The sequence below is a fragment of the Bombina bombina genome, chromosome 5, assembly GCF_027579735.1.
Source record: "Bombina bombina isolate aBomBom1 chromosome 5, aBomBom1.pri, whole genome shotgun sequence".
Taxonomy (NCBI): domain Eukaryota; kingdom Metazoa; phylum Chordata; class Amphibia; order Anura; family Bombinatoridae; genus Bombina; species Bombina bombina.
This window is the reverse complement of record NC_069503.1, coordinates 61,824,263-61,850,040: the sequence shown is the minus strand read 5'-3', so window position 1 is coordinate 61,850,040 and position 25,778 is coordinate 61,824,263. Positions and strand designations below refer to the sequence as shown.

General features: G+C 40.2%; 1 pseudogene; it reads left to right on the top strand.

Moving 5' to 3' along the window:
* Nucleotides 1-25,778, top strand: part of LOC128659860 (oocyte zinc finger protein XlCOF6-like) — a 186,968-nt pseudogene that overhangs the window by 142,231 nt on the left and 18,959 nt on the right.

Below are 25,778 nucleotides of genomic sequence, written 5' to 3'. Positions count from 1 at the left end.
CAAAGACATGGTTGGAGGATCAATTTTCCAAAAAGTCTTTTGATTCTTCAAGACAAGGGTCACCTTTTTAGGTTTCCAGATAGATTCAGTGTCCATGACTCTGTCTCTAACAGACAAGAGATGAATTAAATTGGTCTCAGCTTGTCAAAACCTTCAGTCCCGATGATTCCCTTCAGTGGCTATGTGCATAGAAGTTTTAAGTCTCATGACTGCAGCATCAGACGCGATCCCCTTTGCTCGCTTTCATATGAGACCTCTTCAGCTTTGTATGCTGAATCAATGGTGCAGGGATTATACAAGGATATCACAGTTAATATCCTTAAATCCCAGGCGTGGAAAACCACTAAGTGCCTGTTTGATTAACAGAACATTACTCTGACAAATATAAGGAACTCCTTTGGGGAACTTACCGCATATTCGATATAAGCTTACAGTGTGTGAATGAAGAGCGGTAAGGCGTGGGAAACCACTAAGTGCCTGTTTGATTAACGGAACATTATTCTGACAACCATAAGCAATTCTTTTGGGAAGATACCGCATACCTGATAAAAGCTTACATTGTGTGAATGAACTACATACTAGTGGTATTACGGACCGTAATTAGCCCTAAGCAAATCTTAGGTGTAATATCCTGTCACTGTTTAGCTGTATTTGCTGTGGATCAAGCGGTGACTACATATTCAACTTTTACACTATACGTTTCAGCTTTAAGAGTTTGCTCTGTCTTACATCATTATTGTGAAATGCTCATGCTCCTTTAAATTGGCTGCTATAAGGGCCTGGTTCTGGATTAGGCCACAATATGGGAATTATTGACCCCACACTAATACCCATAATTTAGATGGACATTGTGACCCGATTAATAGAGGCCTCTAAGGGGATATTATCCTATATAATTATTTAGGACTCAAGATTGTATTGTATAATTGCCATCTATCATATTGTGTTTGTAACAATGAATATATAAAGATACATTTGTATCAGTAACCTGGTTTGCCGAATGTTTTTTCCACCTTGTTTATGTAATATATCTTTGTGATACTTATGTGCTAGAGTCACTAATCTTTTATCTTTTATGTTTGCTACAATTATTTTTGGACTCTCCGTGCACAGGTGGACGGTTTTAATTAGGTTTTCCTACGCCGCCCACTTTAAGGCAATATATTTAGAGTAGTGCTGGTATACCTATTTGTGTGTGTGTGTGTGTGTTTATATATATATATATATATATATATATATATATATATATATATATATATATAGTGTTTGACAAAAGTGAATACACTCCTCACATTTATGTAAATATTTTATTATATATTTTCATGTGACAACACTGAAGAAATGACACTTTGCTACAATGTAAAGTAGTGAGTGTACAGCCTGTATAACAGTGTAAATTTTCTGTCCCCTCAAAATAACTCAACACACAGCCATTAATGAACAAACAAAAAAAGGGGTTGCAATAGCACTACACACATAAGGAGGGGGTGCCCTATATAGCTTAGATTAGGGTTTACCTTGTGGGCTGGAGTGCTTGTGCATGGGTACAATTAGCAACAGAAAGTCAAGAAGAGATTTGACTAAAAAGTATGCACTTTTACAGCACTTCCATCTCCCCTAGTCTGTATGACATCATTTTCTAGGAAGTGGAAAACTTATTCAAAATTAAAACACAACTTTTATTACAAAAATAACTCTTAAAACCAAGAAATGTGAAATGTAAAATTACAAAGAGAATTTAAAGATGCATTATCATGATGTGAACATCGGTTATTCTTGAACAATCATTGAGATTTCATACCATATGAAGCGTGTCAGACCCCAATGTGTTATAGAATAAAAGTATTCTGTTTCTTATAAAGTACTTATAACCTGGGGGGATAGTATTAGACTATTTTTGCATCGTAGTCTGGTAACACACAGAATACATAGGGGTGAAGTGATTATAACATACGTGTTCTTGAGACTATATAAAATGAAATGTCAGGATTTTAAACAGCAGCAAGACTCTGTTGTCTACAAAATAATATCTCACCAGCAAGGTTTATAAGATAGGCATAAATTGCACGCTAGATTATCTCCACAGTAACCGGTATAATGTACAACAAATAGTGTGTAGCACTGTACACGTCCACTGAGATGTAACTATTGTGTTTGGTGCAATACTTTATTATTGGCAAGTGTCTCTATATAGGGGTATTTGGGACTTAAGAAATCCCACATGTATATTACCTTGTGTGCCAGATGAATTCTACCCCTGTGAGGTTAAATACACCAATATTGCAGAAATTATATAAATATTATCTGAAGCAATCTATATAACTATATGTCCTGGTTTTGTGCACCAAAGAAACCTTGGCTGCCTCAATGAATGCGTGTTAATATCACACAGGCACCCTAGGTAATAAATGATGTTATGCACGGCTTTATCATACCATTGGTAGTGAATAGGTTTCAAAATGCATTTACATACAACTTATTCCACAGAGTCTTTAACAGCAAATAGAACATATATATATATATATATATATATATATATATATATATATATATATATATATATATATATATATATAACTATTGCAACCTTATTGGCTGATATTATTAAAAGCACACTGGTCTAAAAGAGGCTGCTTCCGGGTGGTAAATCGCCAAAGAACTAGCCAATGAGCTGTTGTTCGTTCCTGGTAGAGCGCTTCTCTCTTCGGAGAACCCAATATGATATTATTAATGGGTACTGTTAGTGCTGTTATGTAGGGTATTCAAGATATTAAATATTAGAATCCTATAGGATGTCTCTTTAAACTTGTATTCACTGGTTAGCCCAAACACAGTATTTGCTAATATTGTTGTGAATAGTATTTCAACATCCGATTGGATTGCAGTGCTGTATAAGTGCATAAAGTAACAGGATCTTGTAAAATAAAGGTTTGGATTGCTCCAGTATTGTTATTGTGTATATATAATATGCAACAAAATGTTTTATTTAAGGCCTGCATTAACACAGGTGCTGTGACAGTAACTACTGAAATTGTTTTATTCAACCCAGGACATACTTGAAAATGAGAGAAATCTCAATGTATCCTTCCTGGTAAAATATTTTATAAATAATAATAAAAATAAATAATAATATAGATTGCTTCAGATAATATTTATATAAGTTCTGCAATATTGGTGAATTTAACCTCACAGGGGTGGAATTAATTTTGCACACAAGGTAATATACATGTGGGATTTCTTAAGTCCCAAATAGCTCTATATAGAGAGACTTGCCAATAATAAAGTATTGCACCAAACACAATAGTTACATCTGAGTAATCTAAAGATATTGATCTAAGCAAAGCCATAAATTATAAACATCGTAATACGAACACTATAAGTTTGGCTATTTCAGCAAGATCATTTTAACTATACAACAAACAAAAAAAACCTTAAAAAAGAACAATAAACATAAAGCCGCAATTCTAAATGTTGCAATATTCATATTGAAAGTTTGATTAATCTGTCAGATAAGTTACATTTTATTGAAGAGCCTTTGAAAAAGGGACATTTTAAGAGCTACAAAGGTCTCAAAAAATATAAAGTTGAAAGAAAAAGAAGGCCTGTTATATTGGTAGCAAGCACAAAGAGACGGTTACTCTTACAGAAGCAATGTATAACATTGTATCTTATTGTCATAGTATCATCAGATATTATATAGTAACTTAATGAATGATTGCACGTATTGCAAAGAGATGTATGTAACGTGTTTTATTAATAACTGGACACCGGTGTCATTTTATTTTTTAAGGAAGTGTATGTGTTATAAATTGTACGTTTAGTATAATAAATAACTTGGGAAATTATTTGGAAGTTGATGAATAATATTAACGGCCCAATACTTAAGGCTAAAAGCATATACATTTAAGGTATAATACTATTTAAACATTCAAGTTAAGTGTTAAAATAAGACCAAGTAAGTAGAATCTTGGGAGGTGAATTTAGACCCACCAATAGCAGTATACATACATATACATTTTAACATCAATATATAAACATAAGAGCTGTATAAATATAAAAAAGCATCTACATAAAGAAACATTTACAAAGATATATATATATATAGTAAAGCAGGTATGAATCCCACGGACGGGCTCCATGTTGCAGCCAGGATCCAAATGAAGCAGGCACACAGGTTTTTTCAAAAACACTCCGGTTTATTGGCAGTATCGTTTACCAAGCGTTTCGGCTCAAACACGAGCCTTTGTCAATGGTGTACAAAACCAAATGTGAAGAATTAAACAAAACCACACCTTAAATATCCACCCAGCCCAGGTGATAAACCAATCAGAATGTATATCCGCGGCGCACCCACTCGCACAAACCTAAAAACTTTTGCCGGGCTCAACGTAGGCGTGGCGTGACGTCATCACGTTGCCGCTGTCCTAGGTGAAACCAAGGAAACATGCGTAACCATGGATACAACGCATAAACATTGGCGTGGTGCGGGTGCGCAGACGGGTAAGACTCTGACAGAAAACAATTTAACAGTCGATCAATGAGTGATCCTAATAACCCTACATAGAAATACAATAATAGAAAAGGTATCTATCTATATGCAACATAGAAACAAACCTTATATATAGCTTATAAAGCAAAAAACGCTACCACAACCCATAGTATAAATAACTAGTAACACAGCCCTCTATACTCATGGTATCAAGGCATGTGGGGAGGTAGCTAGAGAGGGCGAAACAATCTAAAGCCCCCTATTTATTCGAATAGGTATACATTGTATCATGCCTGAGGAGTAGGTAGAAATTAAGTCCTGGATGACTCCCAGTAGTTCACAACTCATTTGTGTTTATACCAACAGCCAAAGTCTATGTTAACATTCAGTCCTCGAGGGGCAACTGTGTCCAATGTGAAGATCCAACGGGATTCCATTCTTAGTAATGCCAATCCTCTATCACCACCACGTATGTTGTAAGGCACATGGTCAATCAACATCACTCGTAACGAGGAAACAGAATGTCCCGCAGTTGCAAAGTGTCGTGCAACTGGTTGTTCTGATCGTCCTTTTTCAATTGCCTGACGAATAGCTGTTTTATGGTTAGCCAAGCGTTCCTTGAAGGGTGTCACCGTTTTGCCTATGTAAAATTTAGTACATGGGCAAATAATGGCATAAACCACATATTCCGATGTACAGGACAATCTATGCCTTATTTTGTACCTTTTGTTGTTATGGGGATGTTGAAAGGATGTCCCAGCAATAAGGTTATTGCAAGTGACACAATTGCCACACTTGTAGCATCCTGGTTTCCCTCTTGTAAGCCATGTCTGTTTTTCGTAACAATGTATGGGATCACTGAGTACTAGTAGATCTCTGAGGTTACTTGCTCGCTTGTATACCACCCGGGGTACCGGAGCATCCACAAAAGGTAGGCTAGTGTCCTTGGAGAGCATCATCCAATGTTTCTTAATCACATTCTGGAGCATCCCAGATCCCGGAGTGTAAGTGGTTACAAAGTTCATTCGTTTGGGTTGTTCCGTCGCTATCCGTTTCGGGATAGTGTCATTCTGGGTGAGTTTTATTGCTTCACTCTTTTGTTGATCTATTAACAATGGTGGGTATCCTCTGCCCAGGAATTTTTGGGACATTTCTTCAAGTTGTCTCTCTTTTCGGGAGTCATCCGTGTTGTTCCGGACGACCCGCAGGAGTTGTGAAGAGCTAACACCATCTTTCTGAAATCTAGGGTGGAAACTCTGATAATGAAGTATAGAGTTTTTATCTGTGGGTTTTTTGAACAAGGTGGTGTGTAGTTTATCACCATTGGATGTTTCTACCCTAAAGATTTCCAGGTCAAGAAAGTGAATCTGGTTGTTATTATGTTCCATTTTAAGTCTGATCGTGGAGTCAAGGGTATTCAACCCTTCAACCCATTCAATGAGATTTTCAGGGGTACCACCCCAAATCAAGAAGACATTGTCAATGTATCTGCGATACATTCTAATGGGGTTCTGTCTGGAGAAAATATTATATTTTTCATACATTGCCATATAAATGTTTGCATACGATGGGGCCATATTCGACCCCATCGCAGTGCCCATAATTTGTAAGAAGTACTCATTTTCAAATCGAAAATAATTCTTCTCCAGGCAGAACTCCATCAGATGCAGCAGAAATTCCACAGGTGGACCAGTATATAGTGGGTTGTCAGTCAGGATCTGTCGCACCATGTTGATACCATGCCCGTGAGGTATCACCGTGTATAAACTCACTACGTCCATAGTGACTAAAATGTCAGTAGGGGCCAGACTATCAAACTCTTTCAGTAGTTTAATAAGTTCAGAGGAATCTTTGAGGTGGGACTGAGTGTTTTGTACCACTGGTTGTAAGTAAAAATCAATAAATTCTGCTAAAGGCTGCATCAATGATCCCCTGGCAGACACAATAGGTCTGCCAGGGGGGTCTTTAAGGGACTTATGGATCTTGGGCAGTAGATATAGTATTGGGCAGATTGGATGATCAACTGAAAGAAACCCCAATACATCATCATCAATTACCCCAGCTTGGTATGCCATGCCCAGGAATTCATCAATTTCTCTTTTAAAAGTTTTAGTAGGATTTGATTGTAGTTGGCGGTAGGTATTAGGATCATGGAGTTGTTTAAGAGCCTCACCTCTATACTGTACATAATCAAGTATCACCATGGCACCACCCTTATCCGCTGGCCTTATGACTATGTCTCTGTCAGTAGACAGAGACTTTATTGCCCGTCTTTCAGCACTTGTAATATTGTCTCTTGGCATAGGCATATCTTTATGTAATTCAGTAAGGGTGGTTGTACAGATATGATGGAATGTTTTTATCGAAGAATGTGTATTAATCGGTTCAAAAGTGCTACTTGCTTTGAATTGTTTTGGGGTCTGATCCCCTTTATCTTTAAAGAAGTCTTTAAGCTTCAACTGCCGTTGAAATCTACCCATATCTACCATCAAATCAAACAGATCACAGCGGGGGGTTGGTACAAAGGACAATCCTCTATTAAGGACTCTTATTTCGTCACCCGTAAGTGGTCGTTTACTCAGATTATAAATTATTGTGTCTTTTTCTGTTGTGATTGGTTTTTTCGTTTTGCCCCGCCCCCTCCTGAGACTACCGCCTCGGGGCCTATGGCTAAAGGGGGTTTCTGTGCAGATCTTGTAATTACCCCACTGGCGGTGATATTAGTTGTATTCTGAGTTTCACCTCCAGTGGGGTAATTACAAGATCTGCACAGAAACCCCCTTTAGCCGTAGGCCCCGAGGCGGTAGTCTCAGTAGGGGGCGGGGCAAAATGAAAAAAACAATCACGACAGAAAAAGACACAATAATTTATAATCTGAGTAAACGACCACTTACGGGTGATGAAATAAGAGTCCTTAATAGAGGATTGTCCTTTGTACCAACCCCCCGCTGTGATCTGTTTGATTTGATGGTAGATATGGGTAGATTTCAATGGCAGTTGAAGCTTAAAGACTTCTTTAAAGATAAAGGGGATCAGACCCCAAAACAATTCAAAGCAAGTAGCACTTTTGAACTGATTAATACACATTCTTCGATAAAAACATTCCATCATATCTGTACAACCACCCTTACTGAATTACATAAAGATATGCCTCTGCCAAGAGACAATATTACAAGTGCTGAAAGACGGGCAATAAAGTCTCTGTCTACTGACAGAGACATAGTCATAAGGCCAGCGGATAAGGGTGGTGCCACGGTGATACTTGATTATGTACAGTATAGAGGTGAGGCTCTTAAACAACTCCATGATCCTAATACCTACCGCCAACTACAATCAAATCCTACTAAAACTTTTAAAAGAGAAATTGATGAATTCCTGGGCATGGCATACCAAGCTGGGGTAATTGATGATGATGTATTGGGGTTTCTTTCAGTTGATCATCCAATCTGCCCAATACTATATCTACTGCCCAAGATCCATAAGTCCCTTAAAGACCCCCCTGGCAGACCTATTGTGTCTGCCAAGGGATCATTGATGCAGCCTTTAGCAGAATTTATTGATTTTTACTTACAACCAGTGGTACAAAACACTCAGTCCCACCTCAAAGATTCCTCTGAACTTATTAAACTACTGAAAGAGTTTGATAGTCTGGCCCCTACTGACATTTTAGTCACTATGGATGTAGTGAGTTTATACACGGTGATAACTCACGGGCATGGTATCAACATGGTGCGACAGATCCTGACTGACAACCCACTATATACTGGTCCACCTGTGGAATTTCTGCTGCATCTGATGGAGTTCTGCCTGGAGAAGAATTATTTTTGATTTGAAAATGAGTACTTCTTACAAATTATGGGCACTGCGATGGGGTCGAATATGGCCCCATCGTATGCAAACATTTATATGGCAATGTATGAAAAATATAATATTTTCTCCAGACAGAACCCCATTAGAATGTATCGCAGATACATTGACGATGTCTTCTTGATTTGGGGTGGTACCCCTGAAAATCTCATTGAATGGGTTGAAGGGTTGAATACCCTTGACTCCACGATCAGATTTAAAATGGAACATAATAACAACCAGATTCACTTTCTTGACCTGGAAATCTTTAGGGTAGAAACATCCAATGGTGATAAACTACACACCACCTTGTTCAAAAAACCCACAGATAAAAACTCTATACTTCATTATCAGAGTTTCCACCCTAGATTTCAGAAAGATGGTGTTAGCTCTTCACAACTCCTGTGGGTCGTCCGGAACAACACGGATGACTCCCGAAAAGAGAGACAACTTGAAGAAATGTCCCAAAAATTCCTGGGCAGAGGATACCCACCATTGTTAATAGATCAACAAAAGAGTGAAGCAATAAAACTCACCCAGAATGACACTATCCCGAAACGGATAGCGACGGAACAACCCAAACGAATGAACTTTGTAACCACTTACACTCCGGGATCTGGGATGCTCCAGAATGTGATAAAGAAACATTGGATGATGCTCTCCAAGGACACTAGCCTACCTTTTGTGGATGCTCCGGTACCCCGGGTGGTATACAAGCGAGCAAGTAACCTCCAGAGATCTACTAGTACTCAGTGATCCCATACATTGTTACGAAAAACAGACATGGCTTACAAGAGGGAAACCAGGATGCTACAAGTGTGGCAATTGTGTCACTTGCAATAACCTTATTGCTGGGACATCCTTTCAACATCCCCATAACAACAAAAGGTACAAAATAAGGCATAGATTGTCCTGTACATCGGAATATGTGGTTTATGCCATTATTTGCCCATGTTCCAAATTTTACATAGGCAAAACGGTGACACCCTTCAAGGAACGTTTGGCTAACCATAAAACAGCTATTCGTCAGGCGATTGAAAAAGGACAATCAGAACAACCAGTTGGACGACACTTTGCAACTGCGGGACATTCTGTTTCCTCGTTACGAGTGATGTTGATTGACCATGTGCCTTACAACAGACGTGGTGGTGATAGAGGATTGGCATTACTAAGAATGGAATCCCGTTGGATCTTCACATTGGACACAGTTGCCCCTCGAGGACTGAATGTTAACATAGACTTTGGCTGTTGGTATAAACACAAATGAGTTGTGAACTACTGGGAGTCATCCAGGACTTAATTTCTACCTACTCCTCAGGCATGATACAATGTATACCTATTCGAATAAATAGGGGGCTTTAGATTGTTTCGCCTTCTCTAGCTACCTCCCCACATGCCTTGATACCATGAGTATAGAGGGCTGTGTTACTAGTTATTTATACTATGGGTTGTGGTAGCGTTTTTTGCTTTATAAGCTATATATAAGGTTTGTTTCTATGTTGCATATAGATAGATACCTTTTCTATTATTGTATTTCTATGTAGGGTTATTAGGATCACTCATTGATCGACTGTTAAATTGTTTTCTGTCAGAGTCTTACCCGTCTGCACACCCGCACCACGCCAATGTTTATGCGTTGTATCCATGGTTACGCATGTTTCCTTGGTTTCACCTAGGACAGCGGCAACGTGATGACGTCACGCCACGCCTACGTTGAGCCCGGCAAAAGTTTTTAGGTTTGTGCGAGTGGGTGCGCCGCGGATATACATTCTGATTGGTTTATCACCTGGGCTGGGTGGATATTTAAGGTGTGGTTTTGTTTAATTCTTCACATTTGGTTTTGTACACCATTGACAAAGGCTCGTGTTTGAGCCGAAACGTTTGGTAAACGATACTGCCAATAAACCGGAGTGTTTTGGAAAAAACCTGTGTGCCTGCTTCATTTGGATCCTGGCTGCTACACGGAGCCCGTCCGTGGGATTCATACCTGCTTTACTGTTTGTTTCTCTCTAGTGAGAGCACCAGGTAGCTGACTTATTTGTGAGTGAGGTTCACCTCTGCAACCTTTTATATATATATATATATTTATATATATATATATATATATATATATATATATATATATATATACATATATATACATACACAGTGGATAAAAAAAGTCTACACACCTCTGTTAAAATTGTTTCTGTGATGTAAAAAAATGAGACAAAGATAAATCATTTCAGAACATTTTCCACCTTTAATGTGACCTATAAACTGTACAACTCAATTGCAAACCAAACTAAAATCTTTTAGGTGGAGGGAAGTAGAAATAGAAAACTAAAATAATATGGTTGCAAAAGTGTGCACACCCTTAAACTAATACTTTGTTGAAGCACCCTTTGATTTTAGTACAGCACTCAGTCTTTTTGGGTATGAGATTTTCAGCATGGCACATCTTGACTTGGCAAGATTTGCCCACTCTTCTTTGCAAAAACACTCCAAATCTGTCAGATTGTGAGGGCATCTATTGTGCACAGCCCACTTAAGATCACCCCACAGATTTCCGATTGGATTCAGGTCTGGGCTCTGACTGAGCCATTCCAAAACTTTAATCTTCTTCTGGTAAAGCCATTCCTTTGTTGATTTGGATGTATGCTTTGGGGCGTTGTCATGCTGAAAGATGAAGTTCCTCTTCATGTTCAGCTTTCTAGCAGAAGCCTGAAGGTTTTGTGCCAATATTGTCTGGTATTTGGAACTGTTCATAATTCCATCTACCTTGACTAAGGCCCCAGTTCCAGCTGAAGGAAAACAGACCCAAAGCATGATGCTGCCACCAAAATACTTCACTGTGGGTATGGTGTTCTTTTGGTTATATGCAGTGTTGTTTTTGCGCTGAACATATCTTTTGGGATTATAGCCAAAAAGTTTAATCTTGGTTTCATCAAACCAGAACACCTTTTGCGACATGCTTTTGGGAGACTTCAGATGTGTTTTTTCAAAATTTAGCTGAGCTTGGATGTTTTTTTCCGGAAGAAAAGGCTTCCGTCTTGCCACTCTACCCTATAGCCCAGACATATGAAGAATACGGGCGATTGTTGTCACATGCACCACACAGCCAGTACTTGCCAGATATTCCTGCACCTCCTTTAATAGTGCTGTAGGCCTCTTGGCAGCCTCCCAGACCATCTCGTCTTTTCATCAATTTTGGAGGGAAGTCCAGTTCTTGGTAATGTCACTGTTGCGCCATATTTTCTCCACTTGATGATGACTGTCTTCACTGTGTTCCATGGTATATCTAATGCCTTGGAAATTCTTTTGTACCGTTCTTCTGACTGATACCTTTTAACAATGAGATCCATCTGATGCTTTGGAAGCTCTATGCGAACCATGGCTTTTGCAGTAGGTTGCGACTAAGAAAATGTCAGGAAAGACCTACTAGAACAGCTGAACTTTATTTGGGGTTAATCACAGGCATTTTAAATGATGGCAGGTGTGTACTGACTCCTATTTAACATGATTTTGAATGTGATTGCTCAATTCTAAACACAGCTACATCCCCAGTTATAAGAGGGTGTGCACACTTATGCAACCATATTATTTTATTTTTTATTTTTACTTCCCTCCACCTAGAAGTTTCAGTTTGTTTTTCAATCAAGTTGTACAGTTTATAGGTCACATTAAAGGTGGAAAAAGTTCTGAAATGATTTATCTTTGTCTCATTTTTTTACATCACAGAAACCTGACATTTTAACAGGGGTGTGTAGACTTTTTATATCCACTGTGTGTATGTGTATATATATAAACACACTAAGTCCAGCACTCACTCACAAGCTCTCAACTAAGATAAAAAGCAGCATTGGAAGAGTTAGTTACCGCATCTGGCCAAATTGGAAAAAGCCCAGGTACCTCATCAAGGTCTATTCCAAAAAAACCTGGGTCCCTAAACAGCCACACAATGCAGGCTCACATTCAAACAACTGTGAAAAAATGGAGGGTGCACAGGCTTATGTAATCTCCCCAGACATATACAAAACACGGGTGGGGTCAGCACTCTCAGGCCGGACCGGGTACACATCACATGACCCTGCAACATGCACAGCCCTGGGTGCAAACCAGCACTCTCAGGAAGCTGCACTGTCACCAGAGTCAGAGGCCGTTAACCCCAGTCAGGCCTGGGTGCAAGGCCCAAACAGGGAAAATTACAAAAATAATACATTAATATAACACACAGAAAAAGTCCAGCACTCACTCACAAGCTCTCAACTAAGATAAAAAGCAGCAATGGAAGAGTTAGTTACTGCATCTGGCCAAATGGGAAAAGCCCAGGTACCTCGTCAAGGTGTCTTACCTTACATAAGCCTGTGCACCCTCCATTTTTTCACAGTTGTTTGATTGTGAGCCTGCATTGTGTGGCTGTTTAGGGACCCAGGTTTTTTTTGGAAGAGACCTTGATGAGGTACCTGGGCTTTTCCCATTTGGCAAGATGCGGTAACTAACTCTTCCATTGCTGCGTTTTATCTTAGTTGAGAGCTTGTGAGTGAGTGCTGGACTTTTTCTGTGTGTTATATTAAAGTGTCCGTAAACCTCAAAAATAATGTTATATAATTCTGCACATAGTGCAGAATTATATAACATTATATTAGCCTTATCTTTATAAAACATAATATTCCCTTTGATTTTTTGAAAACAATGACAGTTTTTCAGACCTGCTCACTGTGCTCTTCTGAGCGGGTCTGTTTTTTTCACACAGCGCATCGGGCCAGCTGTATAGTCACAGCCCGGCCCGACCGCGCCATTATACACAGTGCAGCTCGCTCCTGCTTTCAGACAGAGCAGGAGCGAGCTGCACTTAGTATAATGGCGCAGTTTTTTGAGGTTTACTGTCCCTTTAATGTATTATTTTTTTGTAATTTTCCCTGTTTGGGCCTTGCACCCAGGCCTGACTGGGGTTAACTGCCTGTGACTCTGGTGACAGTGCAGCTTCCTGAGAGTGCTGGTTTGCACCCAGGGCTGTGCATGTTGCAGGGTCATAGGATGTGTACCCAGTCCGGCCTGAGAGTGCTGACCCCACCCGTGTTTTATACATATATATATATATATATATATATATATATATATATATATATATATATATATATATATATATATATATTTATTAAAAAAAAATTATTCTGAAAGAGGAATCGGCAGGTTTTTGCGCCACCTTAAATTGGTACGTAGTTCTATAAACCTTTGGGAAGTTTATTAAAGGTGTGCAGGATTCCATCTATTGACCAGGATAGATAATTATCTTTCTCCTGTTAAGTGTAGTCAGTCCACGGGTCATCCATTACTTATGGGATATTAACTCCTCCCCAACAGGAAGTGCAAGAGGATCACCCAAGCAGAGCTGCTATATAGCTCCTCCCCTCTACGTCACACCCAGTCATTTTCTTGCACCCAACTAATAGATAGGATGTGTGAGAAGACTGTGGTGATTAAACTTAGTTTTTATATCTTCAATCAAAAGTTTGTTATTTTAAAACGGCACCGGAGTGTGTTGTTTTTCTTCTCAGGCAGAATTTGAAGAAGAATCTACCTGAGTTTTTGTATGATCTTAGCCGACGTAACTAAGATCCATTTGCTGTTCTCGGCCATTCTGAGGAGTGAGGTAACTTCAGATCAGGGGACAGCGGGCAGGTTCACCTGCAAAGAGGTATGTTGCAGTATATTATTTTCTAAGGAATGGAATTGACTGAGAAAATACTGCTAATACCGATATAATGTAAGTACAGCCTTAAATGCAGTAGTAGCAACTGGTATCAGGCTGATATGTATGTATGTTTACACTTAAGTATTTCTGGGGAATGGCACTTCTCTGGGAAAATACTGTATGCATATAAACTTTTAGCCTAACTTGCAGTGTGAACGACTAGCAGCAGGCTTTTAATGACATTTCATAAATTAGATTTTAAACGTTTGCTGGCATGTTAAATCGTTTAATTATCTGAGGTACTTGGTGAAAAATTGTTTTGGGCATTATTTTCCACATGGCTGTTTTAAATTAACAGTTTACTGAGCTTCCCTCACTGTTGTATTGTGAGTGGGAGGGGCCTATTTTGGCGCTTTTACTACGCATCAGAAATTCAGTCACAGTCTGCTTTTTCTCCCTGCATGATCCAGGACGTCTCCACAGAGTTCAGGGGTCTTCAAAACTAGTTTTGAGGGAGGTAATCACTCACAGCAGACCTGTGAGACTGTGCTTTGACTGTGATAAAAACGCTTATATTTTCAATTGTTATACGTTTTTTCTGATATTAAGGGTTAATCATCCATTGCTAATGTGTGCAATCCTTTGCTAAATTTATGCTTTTACTGTAAAAATTTGGTTTCTATATCTAATCCGGTTCATTATTATTCAACCGTGACAGTTTTTCTGTGCTTCTTAAAGGCACAGTAACGTTTTGCATATTGCTTGTAAATTTAGTTGAAAAGTATTTCCAAGCTTGCTAGTCTAATTGCTAGTTTGTTAAACATGTCTGACACAGAGGAATCTCTTTGTGCAATATGTTCAAAAGCCAAGGTGGAGCCCAATAGAAATGTATGTACTAATTGCATTGATGCTACTTTAAATAAAAGTCAATCTGTACATGTTAAGCAACATTCACCAGACAGCGAGGGGGAAGTTATGCCGACTAACTTGCCTCACGTGTCAGTACCTGCATCTCCCGCTCAGGAGGTGCGTGATATTGTAACGCCAAGTACATCAGGGCGGCCATTACAAATCACTCTACAAGACATGGCTAATGTTATGACTGAAGTTTTGTCTAAATTGCCAGAACTTAGGGGTAAACGAGATCACTCTGGGGTGAGAACAGAGTGCGCTGATAATGCTAGGGCCATGTCTGATACTGCGTCACAATTTGCAGAACATGAGGACGGAGAGCTTCATTCTGCGGGTGATGGATCTGATCCAAATAAACTGGATTCAGACATTTCAAATTTTAAGTTTAAGCTGGAAAACCTCTGTGTATTGCTAGGGGAGGTGTTAGCGGCTCTGAATGATTGTAGTACAGTTGCAATCCCAGAGAAAATGTGTAGGTTGGATAAATATTTTGCGGTACCGACGAGTACTGACGTTTTTCCTATACCTAAGAGACTTACTGAAATTGTTACTAAGGAGTGGGATAGACCCGGTGTGCCTTTCTCACCCCCTCCTATATTCAGAAAAATGTTTCCAATAGATGCCACCACACGGGACTTATGGCAGACGGTCCCTAAGGTGGAGGGAGCAGTTTCTACTTTAGCTAAGCGTACCACTATCCCGGTGGAGGATAGCTGTGCCTTTTCAGATCCAATGGATAAAAAGTTAGAGGGTTACCTTAAGAAAATGTTTGTTCAACAAGGTTTTATATTGCAACCCCTTGCATGCATTGCGCCTGTCACGGCTGCGGCAGCATTTTGGTTTGAGTCTCTGGAAGAGACCCTTGACTCAGTGCCATTAGATGAGATTACACACAAGCTTAAAACCCTTAAGCTAGCTAATTCATTTATTTCTGATGCCGTAGTACATTTAACTAAACTTACGGCTAAGAATTCCGGATTCGCCATTCAGGCACGCAGAGCGCTGTGGCTAAAATCCTGGTCAGCTGATGTAACTTCTAAATCTAAATTACTTAACATACCTTTCAAGGGGCAGACTTTATTCGGGCCCGGTTTGAAAGAAATTATCGCTGATATTACGGGAGGTAAAGGCCATGCCCTGCCTCAAGACAGAGCCAAATCTAGGGCTAGACAGTCTAATTTTCGTGCCTTTCGTAACTTCAAGGCAGGAGCAGCATCAACTCCCTCTGCTCCAAAACAGGAAGGAGCTGTTGCTCGCTACAGACAAGGCTGGAAACCTAACCAGACCTGGAACAAGGGCAAGCAGGCCAGAAAACCTGCTGCTGCCCCTAAGACAGCATGAAGTGAGGGCCCCCGATCCGGAAACGGATCTAGTGGGGGGCAGACTCTCTCTCTTCGCCCAGGCTTGGGCAAGAGATGTCCAGGATCCCTGGGCGTTGGAGATCATATCTCAGGGATATCTTCTGGACTTCAAAGCTTCTCCTCCACAAGGGAGATTTCACCTTTCAAGATTGTCAACAAACCAGATAAAAAAAGATGCGTTTCTACGCTGTGTACAAGACCTTTTACTAATGGGAGTGATCCACCCAGTTCCGCGGTCGGAACACGGACAAGGGTTTTACTCAAATCTGTTTGTGGTTCCCAAAAAAGAGGGAACCTTCAGACCAATATTGGATTTAAAGATCCTAAACAAATTCCTAAGAGTTCCATCGTTCAAAATGGAAACTATTCGGACAATCTTACCCATGATCCAAAGAGGTCAGTACATGACCACAGTGGATTTAAAGGATGCTTACCTTCACATACCGATTCACAAAGAACATTTCCGATATCTAAGGTTTGCCTTCCTAGACAGGCATTACCAGTTTGTAGCTCTTCCCTTCGGGTTGGCTACGGCTCCAAGAATCTTTACAAAGGTTCTGGGCTCTCTTCTAGCGGTACTAAGACCGCGAGGAATTTCGGTAGCTCCGTACCTAGATGACATTCTGATACAAGCGTCAAGCTTCCAAACTGCTAAGTCTCATACAGAGTTAGTACTGGCATTTCTAAGGTCGCATGGGTGGAAAGTGAACGAGGAGAAGAGTTCTCTCTTACCTCTCACAAGAGTTCCCTTCTTGGGGACTCTTATAGATTCTGTAGAAATGAAAATTTACCTGACAGAGGACAGGTTAACAAAGCTACTAAATGCTTGCCGTGTCCTTCATTCCATTCAACACCCGTCAGTGGCTCAATGCATGGAGGTAATCGGCTTAATGGTAGCGGCAATGGACATAGTTCCTTTTGCACGCCTGCATCTCAGACCGCTGCAATTGTGCATGCTAAGTCAGTGGAATGGGGATTACTCAGATTTGTCCCCTACGCTGAATCTGGATCAAGAGACCAGAGATTCTCTTCTATGGTGGCTTTCTCGGCCACATCTGTCCAGGGGGATGCCCTTCAGCAGGCCAGACTGGACAATTGTAACAACAGACGCCAGCCTACTAGGTTGGGGCGCTGTCTGGAATTCCCTGAAGGCTCAGGGATCGTGGACTCAAGAGGAGAGTCTCCTTCCAATAAATATTCTGGAATTGAGAGCAGTTTTCAATGCCCTTCTGGCTTGGCCTCAGTTAGCAACTCTGAGGTTCATCAGGTTTCAGTCGGACAACATCACGACTGTGGCTTACATCAACCATCAGGGAGGGACAAGGAGTTCCCTAGCGATGATGGAAGTATCAAAGATAATTCGCTGGACAGAGTCTCACTCTTGCCACCTGTCAGCGATCCACATCCCAGGAGTGGAGAACTGGGAGGCGGATTTCCTAAGTCGCCAGACTTTTCATCCGGGGGAGTGGGAACTTCATCCGGAGGTCTTTGCCCAAATACTTCGACATTGGGGCAAACCAGATATGGATCTCATGGCGTCTCGCCAGAACGCCAAGCTTCCTTGTTACGGGTCCAGGTCCAGGGACCCGGGAGCGGTCCTGATAAATGCTTTGACAGCACCCTGGACCTTCAGGATGGCTTATGTGTTTCCACCCTTCCCGATGCTTCCTCGTTTGATTGCCAGGATCAAACAGGAGAAAGCATCGGTGATTCTAATAGCGCCTGCGTGGCCACGCAGGACCTGGTATGCAGATCTAGTGGACATGTCATCCTGTCCACCTTGGTCTCTGCCTCTGAGACAGGACCTTCTAATTCAGGGTCCTTTCAAACATCAAAATCTAATTTCTCTGAAGCTGACTGCATGGAAATTGAACGCTTGATTTTATCAAAGCGTGGATTTTCGGAGTCAGTAATTGATACCTTAATACAGGCTAGGAAACCTGTTACCAGGAAGATTTACCATAAGATATGGCGTAAATACTTACACTGGTGCGAATCCAAGAGTTACTCATGGAGTAAGGTTAGGATTCCTAGGATATTGTCTTTTCTACAAGAAGGTTTAGAAAAGGGTTTATCTGCAAGTTCCTTAAATGGACAGATCTCAGCTCTGTCCATCCTTTTACACAAACGTCTGTCAGAAGTTCCAGACGTTCAGGCTTTTTGTCAGGCTTTGGCTAGGATTAAGCCTGTGTTTAAGACTGTAGCTCCACCGTGGAGCTTAAACTTAGTTCTTAACGTTTTACAGGGGGTTCCGTTTGAACCCCTTCATTCCATTGATATCAAGCTGTTATCTTGGAAAGTTCTGTTTTCAATGGCTATTTCCTCGGCTCGTAGAGTCTCTGAGTTATCAGCCTTACATTGTGATTCTCCTTATCTGATTTTTCATTCAGATAAGGTAGTTCTGCGTACTAAACCTGGGTTCTTACCTAAGGTAGTCACTAACAAGAATATCAATCAAGAGATTGTTGTTCCATCATTGTGCCCTAACCCTTCTTCAAAGAAGGAACGACTTCTGCACAATCTAGACGTAGTCCGTGCCCTGAAATTTTATTTACAGGCAACTAAAGATTTTCGCCAAACGTCTTCCCTGTTTGTCGTTTATTCTGGACAGAGGAGAGGTCAAAAAGCATCTGCTACCTCTCTATCCTTTTGGCTTCGTAGCATAATACGTTTAGCCTATGAGACTGCTGGACAGCAACCTCCTGAAAGGATTACAGCTCATTCTACTAGAGCTGTGGCTTCCACTTGGGCCTTTAAGAATGAGGCCTCTGTTGAACAGATTTGCAAGGCTGCAACTTGGTCTTCTCTTCATACTTTTTCCAAATTTTACAAATTTGACACTTTTGCTTCTTCGGAGGCTGTTTTTGGGAGAAAGGTTCTTCAGGCAGTGGTTCCTTCCGTATAAAGATCCTGCCTGTCCCTCCCGTCATCCGTGTACTTTAGCTTTGGTATTGGTATCCCATAAGTAATGGATGACCCGTGGACTGACTACACTTAACAGGAGAAAACATAATTTATGTTTACCTGATAAATTCCTTTCTCCTGTAGTGTAGTCAGTCCACGGCCCGCCCTGTTTTTTATGGCAGGTCTAAATTTTAAATTATACTCAGTCACCACTGCACCCTATAGTTTCTCCTTTCTCGTTTGGTTTTCGGTCGAATGACTGGGTGTGACGTAGAGGGGAGGAGCTATATAGCAGCTCTGCTTGGGTGATCCTCTTGCACTTCCTGTTGGGGAGGAGTTAATATCCCATAAGTAATGGATGACCCGTGGACTGACTACACTACAGGAGAAAGGAATTTATCAGGTAAGCATAAATTATGTTTTTTTTCTATCTTATAAACTTTGCTGGTGAGATATTATTTGGTAGACAACAGAATCTTGCTGTTGTTTAAAATTCTGACTCATTTCATTTTATATAGTCACAAGAACACGTATGTTATAATCACTTCACCCATATGTGTTCTCTGTGTTACCAGACTACGGTGCAAAAATAGAATTGAAGAGAAAAACGAGGAACCTCAAAGCTCTTTGCCAAAGTGGGTTTATTAGAACAAAAAGTATGAAACACAATCACAGTGTGCAAGGGGTGCTAGATCTGACGCATTTCGCGCATACTTACGTGCGCTTCATCAGAGATCTACAGGTGTTCACCTGTGGTCAGGTTAAATACTATGTGATAGCCAATAGTGTGAAGATTAAACAGTACTTGTCACATGAGTGAATGGGTGATGGTAATATCAAACGTAAAACAATGTGAAATACTGTGATAAAGAATTAAATACATAAACAAGTTAAATTACGTGTGACACTTAGTAAAAACATTTTCCTAAAAAAAAGAAGGAAAAAGGAAAAAAGATGATTTATTTCCAATTTCAACTATTGGCAATATTAAATCACTCTTAGAAATCTAATCTAATAATGCTATAACCCTTTCTCAGCGGGTTATTGCTAGGACACTCAAACACTCAGTTCTTTAAATTCCTTCACCTAAGTGAAAATGGAAAAACCAAACATAAAAAAAAAGAGAGAGAAATGCTTGAAGCACAATTTGGGTGCAAAAATTACGGTGCAAAAATAGTCTAATACTATCCCCCCAGGTAATAAGTACTTTATAAGAAACGGAATACTTTTATTCTATAACACATTGGGGTCTGACACGCTTCATATGGTATGAAATCTCAGTGATTGTTCAAGAATAACCGGTGCTCAACCACATTGTGATAATGCATCTTTAAATTCTCTTTGTAATTTTACATTTCTTGGTTTTAAGAGTTATTTTTGTAATGAAAACAGAGCTTCTGCTAAACGGTAATATGCAAAGTCTGACATAAATCTTTATTAACAGCCTCACACTGTTGTGTTTTATATAATGATAAGAAAATATTGTTCTGTATTTTGTTATGATAAAGATAAAATATTTCACTTCATATAAGAAACTGAGTTTATATAAAGAAATCTCAACTGTACTTGCTGTGTTAATGAATTTAACATTAAAGGGACATGAAACCCAAATTTTTTCTTTCATGATTTAGAAAGACAATGCAATTTTAAACATCTTTTTAATTTACTTCTATTATCTAATTTGTTTTATTCTCTTGATATTCTTTGCTGAAAAGCATATCTAGATATGCTCAGTAGCTGCTGATTGGTTGCTACCCATAGAAGTGGTTCACCCATGTGCATTGCTTTCTCTTCAACTAAGGATATCTAAAAAATGAAGCAAAATAAATAATAGAAGTAAATTGTGATGTTGTTTTAAATTTGTATTCTCTACCTGAATCATGAAAGAAAGATTTTGGGTTTAGTGGCCCTTTAAGTTCTTTCATTTAAAAAGCCCAATTTAATACATAATGATTTACAGCAGTTTGTAAAATGAATGTTTGTAGCAGAACCAAACAATATTTTGAAATTTGAGGAGTTGTGTCCAATAATACATTTGTGGGGGCTGTTCCTGTTATTCAATGAGCAATAGATTCGTAAGTATCAGCCAACCAGAATCCTTTATTTCCCTATAGGTTTATAATTAACTGTAGAGCCCAGATAAACCATTTTTATTTAATATTAGTCTGAAGCTGCTATTTGCTCCAGTAATAAATATCACTCAGCTTACGGCCCTGTTGTATCAGTCTCATCACATTTACTGATCTAATGATAAATATCTTGTGATCTGCATATTATTTTATTTCTAATGAGGTTATTTTCTAATACATTTCTTATTTCTATTAGCTGCACCTGTTTATCAGCAGAACGTTTATCCCACTGATCTGTGACTGATTCTTGTTGTTAGTAAAGACCTTAGTAAGTGTATTCTGCACCTTCAGCTGCTGCTGTTTGTCACATGATCACAGACTTAAAGGGACAGTGTCCTGTAAATTTGTTTTCCCCTTAAAATAACAAGAAACCGCAAATGTTTTTCATAATTTAAATAGAACATATAATTTTTCAACAATTTTCCAACTGACTTCTATTATGATATTTTCTTCCTTCTCTAGGTATCCTTTATTGAAGCAGCTGCAATGCACTACTGGGAGCTAGCTGAGCTGATAAGGTGAGACAATGACAAGAGGCTTGTATGTGCATTATAAGCTTTTCTACAAAGGTCCCCAAGGGAATAAAGCAGATTTGAAAATAGAAGGAAATTAGAAAGTTGTTTATATTTGAATAATAAAAGTGTAATTGTGACTTTGCTGCCCCTTTAATGTGTTTCTAATGACTTGTTTTACCGGTGTATAAAATAGTATAAAGTGTATGGGAAATTTCACCTTTAGCTTTATTTTTATGTGAAATAGCTGTTTGTAATTTATTTTCATTATTAAATTGTACACAGCCTTTTAAATGACCTGAGGCTCCGGCTCCTACTTAGCATAAGCAGGAGTTCACATTATATAAAAATATGAGTCTGTTATTGGCTGATAGCTGTCACATGGTACAGGAGTCTGTTATTGGCTGATAGCTGTCACATGGTACAGGAGTCTGTTATTGGCTGATAGCTGTCACATGGTACAGGTGCAGAACTACATTTATCAGAAAACAATTTACTGCTCTTTTAAATTTCATAGTAAGTTTTATTGCATTGTATTTTTTTTTTATTTTTCTTTCATTCTGTTTATTCAAAGAGATCAAGAACAGATACAAAGTTTCAAAAATTTACAAAGTACAGATCATTCGTGACAAGAGACAGTGATAGTGATTACTCACTAAGAAGAGCCGAGCCCTGAGTAGCGACTCGTGTCAGTATCTTCATGTACATCATCCTCGCTGAAAGTAGCTGAATTACTATCTGAATCCTGTCATCCTCTTCACTCTTTGTACATTTTATAGTTTTACAACATCAACACAACTAACTATAACAATACCCAGCTTCACCCATAGATGATTCAAATGCATTCAGGGATCTGGTGGACGTTCCCACAAGGGAAAAAAAAGGAAAAATGTTATCTTCCTCGCAAATCATTCCCCCGTCCCCGCCGACCCTATTCATTTCTTCTACAGGATCTGTGAGTTTAGGATCTAGTCTCCTCCACCCTCCCCCATCTGTGCTTCCCTGTCATATAATGCTGTCCACTCTTCCCTTAAGGAGGCCGTAAGGAGAACTTCAGTCTGTGAGCACGGACCAAGTATTTGTTTCTGTATTGTGGGATTTTGTATTTTCAGAAATGGTCCCCATTTCGTGAGAAAAGGTCTTAGTCTGTGTGTAGTGTCAAGTTTAACGTCAAATTGTTCTACAAACAGCTGTTTGTAAAGTTTACGTTTGAACTGTCCTATGGTAGGTGGCTTCTTGCTTACCCACAAGCATAATATGCAGTTTCTGGCTATCAGCATTACCACTGTCAATAGCGCATGATGTTTATGTGGGATGTCTTTCCATCTAAAAAAGCAAATTTGCTCTAGTTGTATATTAACAGATATGCCTGTCGCGCATTTCAGCCAATGTTGGATTCTGGCCCAAAATTGTCTCACTAAAGGGCAGAGGAAGAAGTAATGTGGAACACCTGGTGCCGCAACTCCACATTTGCCACATTTGTTTGGCAAATGCGGATTCCACTTAGAAAGTCTGTTGGGAGTAATGTAGTCAAAATGAATCATTCTCACCTGTGCCTCACGTAGAGGCATATTTAGCGCTGCCTTTTTGGTTAATTCCAGGCTCTTTTGGATATCTTCAATGTTGATATCTCCAATTCCTCTCACCATCCATTTATCCACAGTCAGCTTCTGACAATCCGTAACCGACTTGTGCATCAGGGTAGATTGAGAAGTTCCCTACTCTGAAGGACGTCTGTGATATCGCAAACACCGAGGCATCCCAAAAGTTCGGGTCTTTTAGTTTGATATCGTCTGTGTAATGGCGTACCTGAAGGTAAGCATAAAATTGTTTATTAGGAATGCTATATCTTGCACTTAAGTCACTAAACGTTCGAACTGTATGCAACAGTGGGTTGAGCAGGTCTCCCACAGTTCGTATTCCCCGTTCTCTCCATTGACGAAAAGGTAATGTATATGTGCCTGCTGGGAAGTCTAAGTTAGCCACTATTAGCAGTATTTTAGCGGAGGGTCTACGCAGCCCCAGTCTCTTAAGGGCCAGACACCAGGCGGCTAGCGGACCCTTGTAAAGAATGGAAGCTTTAATATGTGGAGGCGTCTCACTCATCCTTAAGGACGGCAGGTATGAGAGGTCCAAAGGTTTCAGCGCCGCATTTTCTAGATCAAGGTCACAGAAATGGGAGGTACCCAGTTGCCAGTCCAAGACTAGTCTGATCAATGCCGCCCAATTGTAAATTTTGAAGTTTGGGAGACCAAGGCCCCCGTTGTTATATGGGTGATGCAAGAATTTTATTGCAATTCTAGGTTTGCCTCCCTGCCATACAAAATTTTTGATCGCCATATTCAAAGATCTCAGATCTCTTCTGTGTAATAAAAAGGGTAACATTAGCATTGGGTAAAGTAGTCTTGGGAGTGTGACCATTTTTATGACGCTAATTCGTCCCATGATGGATAGGGGTAGGGAGCTCCATTGCTGGAGTTTCCTGCACACAGCTGCACATTGGCTCGGAAGATTAGTCATACATACTTTGAGGGTTCCTATGTAGGTGGATACCTAAGTATGTGAGCTTATTCCCCACTTCCGTAAAGGGGTATGTCCTCTTACTATTGGGGTGCTTATTCATCCACAATATTTCCGATTTCCCGGCATTGACCTTGTAGCCTGAGAAGGCTCCAAAGTCCTGGATATAATGCTGAGAATTTTGGGAATATGCTGAGCAGGATCTTCCACGAACAGCATCATATAATCGGCATATAAGGCCTAATGTTGAGGCTTGCCGTGCACCGCAATGCCTGGAAAAGTTTGTCTGAGCTTAATGGCCAGTGGCTCTAGTGCCAGATCAAAAAGGAGGGGAGACAGGGGACAACCCTGTCTCGCTCCCCTCTGTAAGACAAAGTCCAGTAAGAACATGCCATTAGCAAGAAACCTGGCCACCAGTCGTGAGTATATGTTGTGAATAGTCTGAGCAAACGCCCCAGCAATAATGAAACGCCTCAAGGTATTGCCCAAGTGGTCCCACTCTACCCTGTCGAAGGCCTTCTCCACATCCAAGAATAGCAGGAAGGCCTCCGACACGTCCTCTCTGTGCTGTCCTTCACCCCTCCTCCAACAGAAGTCAATGACCTGCAGAACCCGACGCAGGTTGACCGTTGATGAACGCTTATAGACAAATACAGTCTGATCCAGATGAAGAAGAGAAGGCAAGAGAGGGTCTGTAAGATTCCGGCAGAGACTGATCTTTCCCAGCTTTGGGAATGAGCATTATATGAGCTGCGGAGAAGTTTGAGGATGGTACGAGCCCCTCCTGGAAATATCCGTTGTACAGTTTCAATAACGGCTTGGATATATTGGGTTTCAATAGACGGTAGAACTCAGTGGGCAAGCCATTAGGGCCTGGTGTTTTACCCAACGCCATGTTCATTATGGCCTTATCCAACTCCTCATTTGTGATAGGAGAATTCAATTGGTCTAGTTGTTCACTGCTAAGCCGCGGGAGATACATTTTGGTCCTCCTTGAATCACTGACAGCTGCCGGGCAAGTCGGTTGTTTAGTGTAAAGAGCAGTGTAATAATCTGCAAATCCCTTGACGATATCCATGGGGGCAGTGCGCATCTGCCCTCCATGTTTTAAGGAGACAATGTCCCTTTTTGCCGTCCTGGCTTTAACTATGGAGGCCAGTAGTTTCCCCGACCGGTTTTCGAATCTGTGAAATTTAGTGGCCATTTTAATTAGCCCCGACGCTGCCTGCTGAGACATGAATGCATCCAAATTTTCTTTGGCAAGAATGTAGGCATCATATAACTCTCTGGTTTTAGCGGTACAGTAGTCCCTGTACGCAATTACTAGGGTCTTTTACATCGATACATATTTAGCCTGAGTCTTACGACGCAGCTCCGCCATATAAGAAATTATATTGCCTGCCAGAACCACCTTGGCTGTTTCCCACA